This window comes from Zophobas morio, unplaced genomic scaffold (assembly GCF_036711695.1).
Source record: "Zophobas morio isolate AGI-343-1 ecotype UQ-CSIRO unplaced genomic scaffold, CSIRO_AGI_Zmor_V1 ptg000011l, whole genome shotgun sequence".
NCBI classification, from domain to species: Eukaryota; Metazoa; Arthropoda; class Insecta; order Coleoptera; family Tenebrionidae; genus Zophobas; species Zophobas morio.
The window spans coordinates 15,651,620-15,671,847 of record NW_026972116.1 but is presented as its reverse complement, the minus strand read 5'-3'; the positions used below and the strand labels follow the sequence as shown (position 1 = coordinate 15,671,847).

At 33.6% G+C, this 20,228-nt stretch overlaps 1 protein-coding gene across 1 annotated transcript in view; it reads right to left on the bottom strand.

Annotated features, from left to right (window-relative positions):
• The window catches only part of LOC135126527 (pupal cuticle protein 36-like), a 45,876-nt gene extending 26,417 nt beyond the window's left edge, over positions 1-19,459 (bottom strand). The window contains exon 1 of the mRNA XM_064052552.1: positions 19,383-19,459. The gene's annotated coding sequence lies outside the window, so the exon portion shown is untranslated. The remainder of the gene's footprint in view (positions 1-19,382) is intronic.
• Between the last annotated feature and the right edge of the window lie 769 nt (positions 19,460-20,228).

Here is a 20,228-nt window from a genome sequence, read left to right as displayed (position 1 = left end):
ATAAGGGTGTAAATGACGCAATTTTGGTGGAGGAATACGAAACACTTAATCAGTATTAAATATTTCAGCGGTTAAATGTTGGGATATTCTTGTACAAGCTAACATATTATTGTCACATATTTTGTTTGATGGAATTTGCAGTTTCTGAAATGTGACATTTAATTTTTTTTCTTATACGACCAAATTAGGAGTCAATAAAAAAATATTCAAATGGTATTGATGTGATATTAATTATACGGTGGATCACTTTTTAGCGGTAACATTTGAATTCGTGCGCAGGCACTTAATTCTGCTCATGCTCGTGTTCTAGCCGATTTATTGGCGGGAAAATTTGAATTTCTTAACTTCGGTCAAGTTCGACGCACTTAATACCAGTGACGCAACGTCAAGCAAGGTCGACTAATTTTGGGCGAAATGAGCCGAAATTAAAATTTTCCCACTAACAAGCGGGCAACAATCCGAGCATGCGCAGAATTAAGTGGCCAGAAGTCGAATCTGAGCACGAATTCAAAGTTAAACACCTAAAAGTGGACCAGAACCCGCACTACATAACCACTTATAATTAAGGGCATTTAGTAAAACAGGACCTTCTAATTAAATTTATTTCCTCAAATCCTCTTTATTTTTGAATTACTACCTATATGTATATATTGGTGGTACTGAACAACAAATATATGAGCATTAATTTTATTATTGGAAAAAAAAAACACAAAATAAATTATGTTATAGGTACAGTGTTGTTTTAATTCACGAATAAGAAGTTGTGAAAATCTAAAAGTTAGAAATTCATGGCTCTTAATATGATGCCCTAGTTAGCCCAAACCTGTAAACTTGCGCATAAAATTGAAGTTTGCCTTGTTATTTTTATGATCTGCCGTTTTACTAGTTCCTAGTATGATAATTAGTTATACACAAACTCTACAATTCTGATTCTGCTGGCTTATCCTTCACCACGCTTAATCGAGTTGCAATAGTAACTCTTATGGAAATTCAATGAAATTTATGCACTACGAACTTAAAATTGACTAACATTCAACTTATCAAAGTCAACAGTAAAATATAACCGAAAATCTGATATAATTTCGCTCAACGTGTCCTCGTCCCCAGTTCAAAGCGAAACATCGCCAGAAAAACATCTTAAACAAACTGTAGCAGAAGTAATCGATGTTACAGCGAAACCCGGACACAGTACATAAAAACATAAGATAATTAAGTATGACCATCGGAGATGTCCTCAGCGGATAAAATAGCCTAAAGAAAGGTCCGGATATACGAAATAGGATTAAAGCTGCGACAAGAAATATGTTGAACAGCTGAGAAGAGCGACTCTGACAAGGGTCAAGAAACGTATAGCTCACTTGAGGTTTAAATGAAAGATGAAATTTACTGTCGGCCAACATATTTCTGACACGATCATTCGGACAGATAAGAACGACTTGACCACAAACTAACACCCACGAAAAAATTGAAAACGCTCGCTTTACCGAGGAGTTTTAAAATTGTCACTTCACTTTATTCTGTCCGAAGACAAATGCGATGAAATGCGAAAGACGTCGCGAAAATTGTTTTTGCTGCGAACGTGCCACTTTATTTTTGTTTTGTCCTGTTTCTTGCTGATATCTTTATATTAGGGTTGTCCTTGGGGAATTTACACTTTTACGTGAGATTGATGATTTGGACTGTTAAACAAGGGTCTGCGTGTTTGAAAAGTTGATTTTGTTGACGAAACGTAATGAGTGGTTAAATCATATTTTGACGTATGTTGTGGCTTCTTTCTTAATATCGTGCTATATAGATATTGGTAAAACTTCTATTAATCTTGAAAAATAAGTGTATCATTTCCTGTCTCTCGCCGCCATAAATTAAATGTTCGGTCATTTATTTTGCTGGCGAACTCGTTAAGATGTCTAATAAATGACGTCTTATTGCTTGTGTTTGCAGGTCTTGTGTTTTCTGCAGTTGTCTGTTTGTACCTAACTGGATTAATAATCATCACCAAGTGAGCAACGTTTCCCTAACTCATTTATACGAAGTACAATTTAGTTTTTGTTTGTTGAAATCTCTAGTCGCTGCATCTGGACTGCTTAATACTGCAGTCGTCTTTGTGCTTAATTATGTTGATTGCGTCTGTATTCTAATTTGTAGGGAACACACGGGACGTAGAGCTTCAATTTTAGATAAATTAAACTTTGTGAGCTTTCTCAATAATGAAAAGTAAGCATCTGATAAATTTATGAGGTCGTTAAAATCTCTTACACAAAATATAACAGTATCTGAGGTTGCAGCTGCTATAAAGGACTCAGTAAAACCATATTACAGAATTTAATAGTGTATAAGTCCGCACTGAATTCCAGCCACGTTAAACGGAAGACTTGAGGTTTTCGGGTCTATAATACTTTAGTTCTTGAATGCAGCTGCTAGGTGAGTTTAGTTAAAAGAAATTTTCAGATATAGATGTTACTTGTGTATATTCTATTTCCTTTACGTGGACGAAAGAGGATAAGAGAATTAACTAAACTTATGTGACAATATTTCATCAGATATTCGCGACCTACGAGTCCTTTCCTTAAAGAAATTTCTTCCGGGTTGTCATGGGACAAACTAAGCGGTCGTAAGAGGAAATTTCATTTGTGTGTGGAAATGGATGGGGACTAAGAAACCATTTCATGTGGAGTCTATAAGGAAATTAAAGGAAGTTGACACAAGAAAGAAACTACGACCATAATACAACTTTAGGTGCTGTAAGTCACACAAGTTTTATTTGTAACAACGTCACAACAACTTTTCAATTTTTCGGTTGACCAGTTGGAATTTATAACTTGGCGAACAGCATTTTAAAATACTTACTTAATCAATAATTTGCAAGTGCAGTTTAATACAAACTTGCCCGAACTTCCAAAGTCTTGTACGTGTAGACGGAGCTTTAGAATGAAGCGACTAAAATTAATAAGTTGCTAATAGAATTACGTTTTATTTCAAAAACTTCTTCCATTGTCGAGATAATTCGGCGAGCTGAAACGAAATCTTGTCTGAAAATAATGAAACAAAACTCGGAGCACACGTTTTTTCTTTGAAAATAACAACTTCGCTTTTATACTTTAAATTGGCGTTATTGGATTAAAACATTATATAGCGAAAAAGTCAACTCGGCAAATTTTGATTCATCTGGAAATTAAATTTCGCTTGTAGCAAGCGTACAACAAGTAAATACAGCTTCAAAAGACCTGGGGAAGTCTAATTGATTTAAGTTTTTCAGGCCAATTTAATGCTTGTGTTTTGGTTGTGGCTTCTGTGCCGCGCTGTGTGCGTGTTCCTCACGTCGGTTTAACTGCGTACGTTTTAAATTTAAACTAAGGGTGAAAAGAAGTACATATCGTCGGAGATCAAACATTGTCGACGCGATAAAACCGCATCTTTGTCAAAGCAAAAGGAATTTTCGATGGGGACGTGAAACACGACGCCTACATTGCTTTTAGGCCTGCTAATAGACATCCAGCATCTAAAATTGCTAATGTTGAATACGACACGTCCTAATTAGACCTTGTCGTTTATTTTAAGGGCGGGCTGTTGTGGAACATGAATCAAAATTATTTACAGTAACAATCTGTAATTTGGCATAATTAGATAAGGACCGAGATATAGTCTTGGTTGCTCTTTACATATTTAAAGAATTAACAGGAATCCTTAGAAAGACTCGAATGCTACGTCTGTCTATTATTTCCAGAAATAAACAACGTGAAATTCGTCTTTTTTATTAAATGTGTATAATCTAAACAATTTATTTGAGATTGTAAAAATATATTTTATTGATTCTACTGATTTTAATAGTTCTTGGGTTTTCTAATTTAAATTAAAGTAGTAAATGTGGCAAACTTGCAATCTCGCAAGTCGTATTTATGCCACGTAGGAAATTACAACCTCGATATATATGTAAATCTACCGTGTCCCTAACGTATGGAACAAATTTGGTAAAAACATTATAAATGCAATTTGATAAAAATACCCAGAAATTTTAAAGCTCTTTATTTAAAGCTGCCATACCTCCCATGTAGTAGTTTTAATTTTTTATTTATATTGTTTCCAAAGAAAGAAAATCGTCCTTAAACTTCGAAGAAGAACACAAAATTCGAACAAATAAGTTCCAAAAATTCGAAGAAATATTATTAATTTTGAGCATACATATTGGTTCTTCCATTTCGAAAATGTTGTTAAAATAGTTTGCATCTCTTCAGAAACTCGGAGAGCGCTACATTAAAAACAAAACTGAATTTTAAAAGATCACTTTCAACGGTTCTCGTAAAAGAGCGAAAATGAGTGGCAATTAAATAAAAGAAAAGAGCTGGAATCTCTGCTCCACACGAAATTCCTGATAATAAAACAAACAAGACACGATCGTTTACGTTCGGCGAGGAAAGTTTCATAAATGGTTACGGAAAATACGCTCGCTGCATTTAGAAGACATGAATGATCGACGATTTTTCTTGAAATAGAGGGATGGAACTTGTCATCGATTAGTGACGGACATATAAACGATTGGTCATGGGTTAAAAAAGATCCTGTTTATTTGAAATTTCCAGGCTAAGAATATACTGGACACTACATAAGACGGTTTTCAGCTACACAGCTAAAGAGTTAAAGAAAATGATCAAAAGCGAATTTTCTTGACTTGAGAAAATTTGTTCTTCTGTTAGCAGTACTGCTTCTAAAATACCAAACTTAGCTGTAATTAAGGTTCATTTACAAAGAACTATATTTTTTGAAGCTTTAGGAAAAACGGTTATTTTTTATGGTAATATTAAATTTGTCAGTTATCTATGAATGGTCTCAAGTGTTTAAATTAATACGAAAATTAAATAAAATAAAAGCTGTTAACGACACTGGTTTTATCACACATCTCGATATTTGGAAGTGCAACTTTTCTATTTCCATTTCTCTATCGTGTAATGGCAATAAGTTGCTTCCACATACAGTAGCATAACAAAATTTTTGAGGCAGCATAGATACATTTTTACTTTCTGAACCTTCATGATCCCTAGAATATGAAAAAAATGAATCTTCCATTACCGTTTGTCGTCTGTGTCAGTATTGTCAAATTTTGTAGGTATGTATTTTAGGTGCCTCTGGTAAAACGTTACTCAAAATTTGTTTAATCGTCCCCATCAAGAATGATGACGTCACCTCAAAATCTTGCATTGTAAATGTCTTTGATAATATAGCACACATTTATACTGGTGGTTTATGAATCCACCTGTTTTTTTCTTAGACCTCCAGATGTTTTTTTTAATTTTATCTTAGGACTGTATACGCATTTCGCACTTTATAGAGTGGATCTACCGGAGAGAACGACGATCTGCTATACTGTTCGCCCTTTACTTTTTTTTTTTTGCACTGGTATAACGGATTACTTTTCTTTTGTGGTGTGACTAAAATTATCGATGTTGATGACGTTATCACATTTTTTTTTATTGGTCAAATTAAGAACGAGTCATCCCATTTTCTCGAAAATGTGAAGAATTCGAACGTCTTTATATAATAATGATAAAATAAGAATTATAATATTCAGAACATTTCGTTCGATTGTGGCTTAATTAATAATTTTTGTCTTGTTTTGGGAAGACAAACTCATTGAAATCAAACTAATTTCTACGTGGCATTCTTTCGATGTACAGACATAAATAAATACTTGAGCTTCAGGTTGCTATTACAAAGTGCTGAACGACAAGGGTTGTTTTTTATGCCTCTGGTTTTTAATTCACAGCAGTTATCACAAAATGAAAATCGTAAAATCAATTTTTATGATTTGATAATTGTAAAAGCTGGATTTGTCGGATTATACTTACAGCCTTTAACCAATTTTTTTATGGATCAAATTAAGAACCCCATTTTCTAGAAAATGTTAGAATATCCACGATTTTATTTAATTATGATATAATAAGAATAATAATAATAATCATATTCAAAACATTTTGTTCCATTGTGGCTTAATTAATAATTTTAGACTTCTATTTTGGGAAGGCAAGTCATTCAAATTAAATGAATTTCTACGTGATATTCTTTTGATGTATAAACATAAACAATCGAAGTTAAACACCGATAATAATACACTCTTTTCCGTTGGTTATTTGCTTTGAATACATTTCATATTGTCTGTATATCTGCGGACGGCACCTCCTTGAATAAAGGTTATCAGAAAACACAAATTTTCTATAATTTTTCAAAGAAGCGGAATTTGTTGGATTGTACTTCAAGAGCGAGGGAAGTTCTGTCGAAATAAGCTTGGACCAATTTTTTTTATTTAGAATTGCGAATGATTTACCCTATTTTTCCGAAAATTTGAGGATGCAGTATTATTATTAATAGTATTATACTACTCAAATTGATACACGTGTCTTTGATGAGGTTTCACAAAATTTTCTTATGGTAAAACTTACTTGAAACATAGCATGATTTTTTACCTGTACTTTAATAAGTTTTAAAATTTTTCGGGCGGTTTTCCAGGGACGAAATAAGTTCTGTCTTAGTTTTTTCACCATTTTTTTTTTGTAATTTAGATTCCTTACAAAAAAAGAGCGCTAGTTTTTTGAAGAACAGTTTCCAATATACTTTTGAATTTTTATGCCTGCAAATTTTTACTTAAAAATTCGCAACTCCGTCTTATGTAAAGATGGAAAGCTGAAATTGCCGCAATTTTTCCAGTAAACTGTGCTTTAGAAATTTACAAAACACCGAAGCGGGATTTAAGTTATTTATACAGGGTGATTAAATTTGCAAATTGTCAATTTTGTCTCCTATTTTGTATTTATAACATTTTCTAGGTTTCCTTTGAATACCAAATTAAACAAAAATTACTAAAAAAAGTGTGCAAAGTTCGAAGTTTCTATGAAATGACCATTTTTCCATAAAAATTCAAATATATTATTACGAAATAAACCCATACGCCTCCCCGGTACAACGCCTATGAGTTCTCGTATGTACGTATGACTCATTGTCGGCGACGGCGGCCGGAAAAGAGCCTGGAAACGGAAGTCGCGAATGGGCGCTCCAGTGAAGTCTAGAAGCGTCGGGAGCAGTCAGAGTAGTCCGAACCCCGAGAGCTGAATTCAGTCAACAAGTCGAGTCCGACGAGTTTCGAGAAAACCTAGCGAAGTTGCGCCGGAATTATTTTGTACATAATCGCTCTGTAATTAGTCGTGTAAATCCGAGTTAATAAGAGTAACTTGTTGAGTTTTACCCACGTCGATTTTTATTCACCGATCAACGTAACAATATGATTTAATTTAATTCATTTATTACGGTGTCTCCAATTAACATCGTATGATTATTATACATAACCAAATACTGCATACTCTATTCACTATTCCGTAATAACTTAAAACAAAGGAAAATTATTCAAAACTTGACAAATAATAACATGACAACATCCATTATTAATTAAAAAACAACGAAATTTGGTATTTAAATTTAAACAGACATGAATGAAAAATTGATAAGTTGCTGTTGTTTGAATAATCATTTGCAGATAGCCTCATTCTACACAAAGAATATTCCGACCTAGATTCGATGATAGCGCCACCCTAAAAATATTTGTACTTCGAGTTGTACAGTAGTGCCCTGGGTCAAAAAGGACAACCCAAACACTAGAAAGAATTTATCAATTAGACCATTTTATTATTCCATGCAAAACACAGATATCAGTTATCCATCTAGGAATAAATAACGGTTGAAAATTAAAATTCTACTGAATCTAACTGTAATTTCCTTTAACGTGTTTGTGGTCTACTTTAAATTCAAGATCTCAATTTTTTCAAGCAACTTTAAATTACCCTTATAGGTATAGCGGTGACCAAACAGATGAACAATAAATGAAAGTGTGATCGTACTAGAAAATAGTATAGGGTTTTGAGGATCAAGGGTGATAGATGATAACAATTTCGCCAAATAAATTTTCACAAGTTCAAAGTTTCTTTAAAAATTAAAGAGTCGAAAATTACTCCTAAATGCTTAATTTTAGATTATTTAGTTGATAACCAAAACAAATGCTGGATTTTATATTAAAATATGAGATAATATAATGTTAATACCGCGTCAGGCTTTGTCAAGGTCCATTTGTATTTGTTATATATCTTGTATGTGAAAAATAGTTTGAATAGCGTAGACGTTGCGACTGTGTCAAATCATTTATGAATAATAAAAATAGAACAGGTCCGCAATGAGTACTTTGCGGAAGACCAGATGAAACAGAAAGACGATGAAATAAAGTTATTAATGGGAACTTGTTGGCGACAAAAAAGATGCTAATCACTTAATAGAATTATCCATAAAACCTACAGTAGTTTATAACTTCAAAAGTAATAACGTGTGATTAACGCCATCAAAAGCTTTTGCAAAAACTATGTACACTTATTCAACTTGTGATGTACTTGATTAGTAAATGCTTCATTTGATCGTACTTAAGCAGATTCGATTACCTGCACCCGGTAGAGACAAAACCATGCGACTTAAATGAAATAATTGAAGACGAGCTCCATTGAAGTTGATGAATTACATTGTAACTGTTCTTCCTTATTTTATACAGGGTGCCGCATCCAAGTCTGGATATAGGGAATTAACATGCGAATTGGTTTTTATTTTATAATATCTCCCCAGATCACTTTAAAGCTATTATTGAGTGATGGCTTTGTGGAGGTCGAAGAGGGCTATCGGCCAGTATTTTTTTGAAATCGTTGCATCGCGCTCATTCACTGTAAAAAGGTTTTAAAAATCTTATTTTGAAATTCAGAAATCAACGAACAAGTCAAACTGAATTATTTTATCCAGTGTGATGATTATTGTAGGACAAATTAAACGGAATAAATGCATAAATTGGTCCATTCATTCGTCATAGTGCGCGACCCCGTCAAACGAGCCATCTCGAACTACAATCAGACCGTATCCAAAAAGCCCAAGATAAAGACTTCAAGACTTCGAGCAGCTGGTCTTCCTCAAAACCCCATCAAAGCCCATCGGCAGCATTGCGACATTTTCTGGGAGCCCTCAAGCTAGGAATGTACTCGGGCTGCTTCACGCAGTAATCACTGAACGACTCAAATTGAATTATTTTATCCAATATGACGATTATTGTAGGTCAATTTAAACGGAATAAATGCACAAACTGCACAAAATATTTTATTAGGTTATGCTATGTTCTACTGCGATTAGATGAAAAAGCGGGGGCCTGCATGTTCTTCAACAGTTAATTTAATTAGTAGGTAATTTGGATAAATTTCACCCTTTTTTTTGGAATCACTAAAGATTGGAAGTCAATTGATTTTACATTCGTTAAGCAGGGATGGATTTTTTGCCTCCAGGAAGCATCTTCATTACAGGAAATTTTTGAGAGAGAAATGTAGAACATTGACTCATCAACATTTTAAAGTATTTTTCTCTACGAATGTGTTTTGGGATTCAGAAACTTTTGTATTACTGTTTTATTTGTTTATTGTGTTAACAACAAAAATAAAAATAATATTTCGCAAAATAAAGTTACATTTATTTTCAAAGGTGATAAAAATTACATAAAATCAGGTAGGCACGACGTTTTCTAGGGGTCTTAAACAGATGAGATAGAAGAATTTCAAAAAGCATCATGACAAAAAATTGAAGCCTGAGGACTACTTCTCACATATAGAGTTTTACGAAGGAACGCTTGAGAGAATCTAGGCTGATGGAGAGTTTTTGAGGAAAATTTGTTTTACTGACGTTCATTTGGTCTTAAGGGAAGTTATAATCGTCAGAACGATCAAATTTGAGCATTACACAACCCTCACGTGGTCCATGACCTTCGTTATCAATGGCGTGCAATTGTCAGTGTATGACTGGGGCTTCTAGGACATCATGTCATTGCACCTTTTTTCATCGAATCCGGATTGAATGCTCAGAAGTAGGATAATATGCTAGCTCAGCAAATACTTCCTGGGACTCGAAGGGTGCGGCATCTGCAGCAGGTCTTTTACATCCAGGACCAAATCTCCAGCCATACAGTTCGCATAAATGTTGTTTATTTGAACCAGTATTTTTCCGCAATGTTGGAATGGAAAGTTTGCACCGCCCCATTGGCCTGTGCAAGCGCCGGATATAAACCCTTGAGAATTTTTTCTTTGGAGATTTCTTCACGACCATCTGCATTCAGACAAGCTATACAACCAGAGAAGCGCTGAAACAAGCAATCCAGCAATATTGTCTTCAGATTTCAACTAAAATGCTGATCAACACGCGTAGGAGTTTTGAAGATTGGCTTACTTACTGTACAGCTGCTGAGAGCAGTCTTTTTGAGCAATTCTTGAAAATAGTGCAATACTTCTCCAGATTCGTACAATATTTCATTACTTCATTCATCAACAATTGTTAAGTTTTGTTATTTGTAGTTATCTAAATGGTTCATTAAAAGGTCCTCTTCAAAAGCGCCAGCTATTTTGATGGTAAATCTTATCATCACACAATAAGAAAAGCGGGCCCTCGCTTTTTCATCTAATCGCAGTAGAACATGGCATTTTAATGAGATTTTAGTAATAAAGACTCGATCAGCACCAGCAACATAACCTAATAAAATATTTTGTGCAGTTTGTGCATTTATTTCGTTTAAATTGACCTACAATAATCGTCATATTGGATAAAATAATTCAATTTGAGTCGTTCAGTGATTACTGAGTGAGGCAGCGCGAGTACATTCCTAGCTTGATGGCTCCCAGAAAATGTCACAATACTGCCGATGGGCTTTGATGGGGTTTTGAGGAAGACCAGCTGCTGGAAGTCTTCATCTCGGGCTTTTTGGATACGATCTGAGTGTAGTTCGAAATGGCTCGTTTGACGGGGTCGCGCACTATGACGAATGAATGGATCAATTTGTGCATTTATTCCGTTTAATTTGTCCTACAATAATCATCACACTGGATAAAATAATTCAGTTTGACTTGTTCGTTGATTTCTGATGAGAATAATTTCTAATTTCACTTTGACATTTGAATTTTGCATGGATAATGAAAATACGCGATCGCCGAACTTCGACAGTACGACGGAACACTTCGCGACAATTCGGATCGGGCGCGAATTTCAAAATACGATTTTTAAAACCTTTTTACAGTGAATGAGCGCGATGCAACGATTTCAAAAAAATACTGGCCGATAGCCCTCTTCGACCTCCACAAAGCCATCACTCAATAATAGCTTTAAAGTGATCTGGGGAGATATTATAAAATAAAAACCAATTCGCATGTTAATTCCCTATATCCAGACTTGGATGCGGCACCCTGTAGAAAATACCATGCTTTAAAAGTGCTTAAAACGAAAAAAGTGGAACAAAGTGTCTTTGGCCGGCTCTTCTCTGACGCTGCTGCTTCGGTTCTTGGGGCGGCGGCGATGTTGAAACGGGGACGGTATGCCGAAAAAGGTTACGCGGTGGTGGTGGTAAAACGAGCGGTCATAACCGCCGCCTGAAAGACAGAATTATCGACGAGTGTGCTCGCATTACTCCTGCTACACTACAAACTGTGTTTGATAACATGAAAAGACGTGTCAATTTATGTATACAGGAGAAAGGATACCATTTCCAACACTTTCTTTAACTTTGTTTTCAACTTTTAAGTAAACTTATTCATAAATCTGCAGAAGTTATTTTCTTCTACTAGTTTTTCTAGTTTTCAAGAAGCAAGAGCTAACCTTACTTTTTAAATGATTTATTACAGTATGCAACCAACATTACACACGTGTTTGTTTAATCGCATAATCTGAAAAAATCCGAAACCGAGAAGACATATGTTCAAAATCGCACAGCATTCTTTGATCTAAATAATTAATCAGCACACGGTATATCGTAGTGCATGTAAAATCACTTTAAAAATTATTAATTTAATTAGTAATTCTTATTTTATTTAAAGAATCATTCACTCTTGACACAGGTTGTAGAAATTAGCTAAAAGAAAAGAGAAAAACAAATACAATCACTAGTTAAACTATCATTTTACAGTTTTTTTTGTCGGTCAGTGTATTTTTTTATAACAATTTCTTAAAAGTTTTAATAATAATAAGGTTCGTACAGGATTTAATGAAAAACATAAGTAAAAGCTTTTGTAATCTCTTCATATTTCCTTGTTTGACGTTTAAAACATACTTTTTTTTGTACACAAAGAAACCTGTTAAACTTTAAAGAAAAAGTTAATATTCTTTGCGTTCAAACTTAATTAAACTTTACGTATCTACACAAATTAGCTTGAAAACATTGCACGAAGCCTAGACATTTTTAATTATACGTACTAACTAACCTAGTGTGTAGTTATTTTAATTTATCAAGCTGCCTACCGACGGAGTCACACTGTTATCATTAAAAACATGAAATTAGCATGAATGTTACGTTTTTATCTTCGTGATAATGTGTGTCATAACTTAATTGAATGTTTCGACACGTGTTTCAAGCGGCAGAATTATCAAGAATAATAATAATTAGTGTTGCCACCACCCTTTCCGAGAAGTCACGGAACGTAAAATACCGACGTCATCGTCGTCGCTTTTCATAAACTAGAATATGAGCGAATTCCTCTATTCACGCATGTAATAATAAAAAACCGGAACAACTCCTAGCTTTTGACTTGAGAATTAAGAAAGTGTGGAGGAATTTGAGTAATACAATAAAAAGCATTCCAGAGGGGAAAAAGTTGCGTGACTTTAACATTTAACTTGCGTTCTTTATTACCACAAGTTGAATGTGTTCTTGCTTGTGGAAGTATCGGAACACAAATTGCCGCAAGGATGAATAAATCTTGTGAGATTTTCCGAATCACTGTTTCCGGTTTGAATTAGAAATGGTCAAACTCGCTTGTTGTTAGAGTTTGGATAGGTTAATTTTCAACTTTCGAGTTAGGCGTTTGGCTAGAGGAGACCACATGCATAGCAATCGAATTTGCAACTAACACAACGTTGCAACTTTACCTGTTTACTCAACTGGTTTAATTCGTGTGTTGTACAGGTTGTTTGAAATTGTGAGATGAACAAAACGACAAAAATGTAAGCATTTCCTCAGTGAATATGCTATGCAAACGAGATAAATCAAGACGAAAGGCTCTCCTTAACTGGCTAATAAATCGAATAAAGTGTTCACGTGCTAGTGATTTTTAATACAGTCCATTTTCGAAAATATACTGAAGGTCAGGATAAGGGCCACTTAATGATTGAAAGAACGCTAAAAGAAGCAGTTATGGGAAAATCTATGGACCAACTACGAGAATTATTGCTCACTTAGTGCGTAATAAAAGTAAGGAAAAAGATATTCCATTAAAACGGATTGGGTATATTTTGGTTATATTGGACGGCTGAGCTGTCTGGTACAAATGGCGTGTATGTGGTGTACAAGGACGTGTAACATTTGAAACAGATGGTGTAATAGGGAGCACGATATTATCTTATAAGCCATAGAATTTGATTAAACTGGTCTCGTTAAGAGAAAACTACATGACTGGAGCCCTCTGCACTGCTGCGAACCACATGAATGGTAATTAGCGCTGTTTGCTTAGTTTTTGTTGATTTAAGAAAAATATGCTGAAAGCTCCACCGAGCTTTGTACATTCACACTTACGTTTTAAACCAGGACAAACTGCTTACGTGTTGGCTTCCTTCCCAGCTAGAACATATGTGTTATTTCTCTGTTATAATAATTAATTTAGAGTATAATTTAGTTTGCTGACGTCATTACAAACATTAACTGAGGTAAGACAAAATCTGGCTTGATAATCATGAATTTTTTGAGAAGTTGATTAAGCAAATATTAGTAGTTGGCGTTTTAGCATTCTCACCAACAGTTTCAACTCGTTGAAGATATCTCCGCCGCGGATCCTTTAGTATAAACGTACTATTTAAGAAATGAAACATTTGAAGTCGGATTAACCGTTTTGTTATTTTGAAATTTGAACATCTCCGTGCATCGATTTTTCCATATTGAAAGTTCGTTCAAATTTTGGTCGTGAAAGCTCCATTGAACAACTAACGTTGCTACAAATATACGTGCTTCTATATTTTATTTGGTATTGACACACTAATTCAAAGTTCTTAAGGTAAAAACAGTTCTGTGAATAATATGTAATACTTGCGCATAAATAACGCATAGTATATTTACTTTTAATTTGTATGTTGCTTCACTTCGGTTTGTTTAAACATTTAGTAAATGTAAAGCAAACTTTACAAGAAATAATTAAGGTTGAACAGAAAGTTAGTTCTAGTGATGTTTTTAACGTTTCATGTAAGACTGCTTTCCACGACAAGAAAAACATTAAAATATGACTTTTACGTTGTCTAAATTGTTATAGCACATAATTGTAAAGTTTGTTTATCTCCTAAACACAATGAAATTAATTAATTAACTCTTTGTCAATTTAACGGAAAATGTATACATAAATTAATTTTAAATGCTCGTACAATGAATTTAAATAAACTTATGGTAAATACAATGGGAAGTGTAGGTGAGTTTTGTGTTTTTTCAAACCGACCGTGCATTGTAGTAGAGTCATTTGATGAATGGGTATTTTTTAAGGTTACAACTCAGAATACGAAAATGTAAATTTCTCAATTTTTGTTAGACAGCTACCATTTTAAAATATTGTTACGTAAGTTTCTCTTGAAATTCCATTTCTTCTGGTTGTATGGGTTGTGCTAAGAAAAAGTTTGGACGGTTAATAAACATAGTTTAACTCAGACGATCTATAACGCATGGAATGCAAATTAAAATCTGTTTACTTAGCATCTTCAGAATGTTGCTGAAGCTATAAAGAAAAAACTTATATAATATATTCACGAAAATATCTAGTTTCAATTAAGATGTTTTAATGATTACGCACCAATTTTTTGAATCCATGAAATTTGCATACATAAAAAATTTAATAAATGGTAAAACTTTGTTGGTGTTATTTTTTGGTGTGAAACACATGTTTATTTTTGTTTTATTACAAGCGTTTATTCTGCTCTACATTGTTTTAATAAAAATTTCTATATTTTACTAGCGAAAAATATCACGGACATCAACCGAAAAACAAACCCTATTTTGTTGCAGTTTTTAAAATATACATTTGTGTTTGTTTAATTTTTGCCTAAAGGTTTGTGCAGTTTATTTTGGGTTATATTCAAATGTTTGTGCCTCAGTAGTTGTGAAAAACAATTTTAAAATGAATTCAGGTTGTATTAATACGTGAAAACTTAAAAATCCTGATTAGAATGCCTTGTTTGAATAAAAATAGAGAACGAGAACGTAATTCTGCTCGTACTACGATTGTTATGACTACTGGCGCCTAAATGCGTAAAAAATCTGCCACATATTATATACTCTATATCCCCTCTTCGCAAAACCACCAGCTAAGCTGCACGTTTCACCCAAACGCCACATCCCCCGGTCCATGATATTATTAATTTCACTGATGAAAATTTTCAAGGTCTTTCATCTGAAAATGAATTAACGTTTAAGATTAGATCAAATACCATAAATGAACTTACTAGATACAAATCTCGAGTGAAGTTTATGAAGTGTGTGTAGTGTAATAAATTGAATCGATACATCCGGAACTTTAAATATACATATCGTTATAAAAAAAAATTGGTCTAAAGAGTTTAGACAGTACTTCCCTCGCTGTCGGAAACTTGACGACTGCATGCCTATTATGTTTTTTTTTCTCATTACATTTTTGTAGTGGGAATTTAAAAAAAAATTGTGATGACGTCATCAACATTTTTGCAAGGACACGTATATCAGTTGGGATAGATGTAGTGTAATACTAAGAATAAAATTATTGTGTTCCCAAATTTTCGGGAAAATGAATTGGGTCGTTTTGAATATTGATTTCTTATAATCAATAAAATAACGAAACAATTTACTCACGTATACGGCGCCGGTGTGTAATATCTAGAGAGCGGATTTCTGTCGGGCTAGGCAAGGCCAAAAAAAACATTGCCGTTGCGGACTGCACTTCGTTTATTTGAGATTAGAATAACGTTGTTTCGTTGCACTCTGCTGTTAATTCCCGTTCTCATTTACTTAGCCGTTTGATTAATAAATCGTTAATTATATTTATGGAATCCAGCACGTCCCCCCCAATAATCGTGACGTAGCCCGACAGAAATCCACTGTCTAGTAATATGAGGGGCAACTGAAAATCGTTTATGTATAAACATTCTTATTTAAGATGACAAGCGTAACAGCATACGTGAGAGTCAAACAGAGAAACTGTAAACAAAACGACCATCGGTTTTATTGCTTCGACTTCCGCTTATTATATAAAACATTGGGTTTTATTTTAATTCTTGACGGTGAAATTCACAATTGGTTGATTATAAACATGTCTATTCCACATTCGCGGAACCTAGTCAACGAACAAAACAAACGCACGTCTGTAATGTTAAAATAGATGTAAATAAGCGTGATACCCTTATGTTTCAACCGAGTTTTTCCTTTAACAAATTTTGTGTCTACCAAATTGGGTTGGTTGGGGTGTAATACTAACAATAAGTGTTGCCTTTAATTTAATCAATAAAATAAATTGACTTCATTAATTTTTTTGAACCACCTCTTAAGAAAATCTAAAAAATATGAATGGAATGATAAATCACAAGTACAAACTCATTATATTTTTTGCATTTTAGATAGGATTTATTCAGCAAAATTTAAGGGTGACGTCATCAATTTTTTTAGGAGGGATGAACAAATACATTTTGAACAAAAGTTTACCATGCTTATAATAACTTTAAAATATTCCCAAGATTTCAAAGCATTCGGTTTTGTAATTTCTGATTAAATCGATAAAATAAATTCACGCCTTCATTAATTTTTTTGAGTCACCCTGCATATGCAAATCCAAAAATATGAATGGAATGATAAATCACAAGTACAGACTCATCATATTTTGTACATTTTAGATACGATTTATTCGGCAAACTTTTGAGCTGACGTCATCAGTTTTTTGTAGAAGATAACCAAATATATTTTGACTAAAAATTTATTATGCTCTTTATAACCTTAAAACATCTGCAAGATTTCAAAGCATTCGGTTTTGTAGTTCCTGATTAAATCAATAAAATAAATTTACGCATTCATTAATTTTTTTGAGTCACCCTGTATATGCAAATCGAAAAAATTTGAATGGAATGATAAATCACAAGAAGAGACTCACCATATTTTGTACATTTTAGATAAGATTTATTCAGCAAAATTTTGTGGTGACGTCATAAATTTTTTAGGGGGGACGACCAAATACATTTTGATCAAAAATTTACCATGCTTATGATAATTTTAAAATATCTTCAAGATTTTGAAGCATTCGGTTTTGTAGTTCCTGAGTAAATCAGTAAAATAAATTTACGCTTTCATTTATTTTCTTGCATCACCCTGTATATGCAAATCCAAAAAATATGAATGGAGTGATAAATGAGAAGTACAGACTCATCATATTTTGTACATTTTAGATATGATTTATTCGGCAAACTTTCGAGCTGACGTCATCAAGTTTTTGGAGGGGATAAGCAAATATATTTTGACTAAACATTTATTATGCTCTTTATGACCTTAAAACATCTGCAAGATTTCAGAGCATTCGGTTTTGTAGTTCCTGATTAAATCAATAAAATATATTTACGCATTCATTAATTTTTTTGAGTCATCCTGTATATGCAAATCCAAAAAATATGAATGGAGTGATAGATCACAAGTACAGACTCATCATATTTTGTACATTTTAGATATGATTTATTTCACAAACTTTTGAGCTGACGTCATCAAGTTTTTGGAGGGGATAAGCAAATATTTTTTGACTAAAGATTTATGATGCTCTTTATAGCCTTAAAACATCTGCAACATTTCAAAGCATTCTGGTTAGCAGATTAAAAATTAAATTTCAAAATGTTGTTTGATAATTTTGATTTTTTTTCCAAAAATCTTGACGTTTCGGGTGAAAAGTCGATTCGGAGTTGTAAACTACATGTGTAGGACTATGTTATTTTATACAATTAAAAACCCATTTACTATGTACAATTTTGAAGTGACGCCATCGCATTAGTGGTGGGGACGATTAGACAAATTTTGGTTAGCGTTTTACCATCTACATGATATTCTTAATATAAGTACAAAATTTCACAACAATCGGTCGAGTACTTTCGGAGATTATCTGTCTAATAAAAATCCGGGACGGCAGACGGACAGACGGACGGACAGACGGACAGACGGACAGACAGACGGAAATGGGAGACCTATTTCTTCGTCTTCTAGGGGTCATGAAAGATCGAGAAAGCGTAAAAGTAGAGAGTCGGCCGACGGACTCGATTACAATACTTCCTTTGCTTACGCTCCCGAAGTAAAAATTGTGCGAATGCTCAAAAGCGAACCAAAAATAAATTCCCCTTATAAAATAATTGACGACGTTTGCATTTATCTTTGATCGTACAATCCGCCCTTCGAAAGATTTGCTGAGGTTTTCTAAAAATTTTGTTGAATTAATCGTTTGTAAAGTATGCAAAATTCTAACTATTTGCTTGTGGTTTACCAATGCATTCATTGTTTTCAATATTACTTATTCACAATGACACAAAACAGTATGAATTCGAAAATTCTTTTTTTATGAAATGTCAGTATCCTTCTTAAAATTGATAATGTCCTTGATTAAATGTTGATGCCGTCATAACACATTTTCTTTTACGAAAAAATTCACTTGAAACAGACGCTCAACATACTGTTTTACGGTCCACACATATTTTAATGTTAACTTATTAGCAAAATTTGCAAAATTTATTTTAGAATTTTTCGCAAAGGCCATTTTTTTCTACTATACTTTATAGCTGAGGAAAGTTGTCAAAATATCCCTCGGCCAGTTTTTCAAATTTGATTGTGGACATAAATTTGTACGAATGCAAGAACATCGTTCTTTATTTATCGTTTTCCAACGAGCGGTGGATGTATGAAATCATGTATGAACACTGTTATTTCGAAATCCACTTATAAGTAGAAACCAGTGGCAAGACACTGAAAATTAAATTATTGCGCAATTTAAATGAAAGAAATGAAAAAGTGTCCACTGGCGTATATTTCTATCGCGGTTATACGAAGTGTCTTGAAATGATTGATACATTTGGTTATATGTATTGAAAGATGGAGGCCACTTCCGAAATGTTTGTGACCTATTAAAGTTTTGACGGTAAAAATTAAATTGTGAGGAAGAGCAACACTTCTTACTTAAAATTTTCCAACTATTGTTGGGTGTATTAATCATTTATGTCCAATTTCAAAATCTATAAGTGGAAACCAATCAACAAAAATTGAAAATGAAATTATTGTGCTAATGGCAAACAAATTAATTGAAAGAATTGGAAAAAATATCTGCACTTACCTGGCAACAATTATTAAAATTTGGAGATATATATTCTCAATGAATTTTCAGCAAGCACTCACTCGTCCACAGTTTTTTTCGAATTGGCTTCGCATTTCGCAATCGCAACTGTTTCGTCTCGCCACCCAAACAAGTGATTCCCCCCGCGCCGTTCGTCGTTTCCAACTTCCGCTTTTTGCTATGGCTGGGAGTTTGTTTATATAAACTATGTCTCAACGTGCGATAAAGAAATGACACGGTCAGTGGCGTAACTGAAGCAAATGCATATGTACTTTTTCTCTGCTTCTCTCGATGTATAAACATAAACAGTCGAAGTTAATCATGTATTGATAATATATAAAATGATTAAGAGATATTCTTCCGATCACAAAAAAAAATTTCAACATTTGCTATTTATGGTGCTTATTCACGAACACACAATAACAAATAAATAAATACTATAACATTATTGTTGCGAAAATCGGAAGTGCTGTTCTTAATTTGATGGGCGAAAAAAGTTGGAAGTGCCGGGATCTGTTACCGGAACTTCTAATTGCACTGCACACTCCACCTCCACTAAACCACAGGCCACAGTTGCTTATGTTAAAACTCATCATATTTTGCACATTTTGAGTTAAACTTTTTTGGCAAAAATTGTAGATGACGTCATGAATTTTTTCGGGGGAATAAACAGATATATTTTCATTAACAATTTACCATGCTCACAATCAATTTTAACCATCTGCAAGATTTCAAAATATTCAGTGTAGCAATTCTTGATTTATTCACTAAAATAAAGTGACTGATTCATTTCTTTTTTTGAGTCACCCTGTATAAGCAAGTTAAAAAATTTGAATGCAATGATTA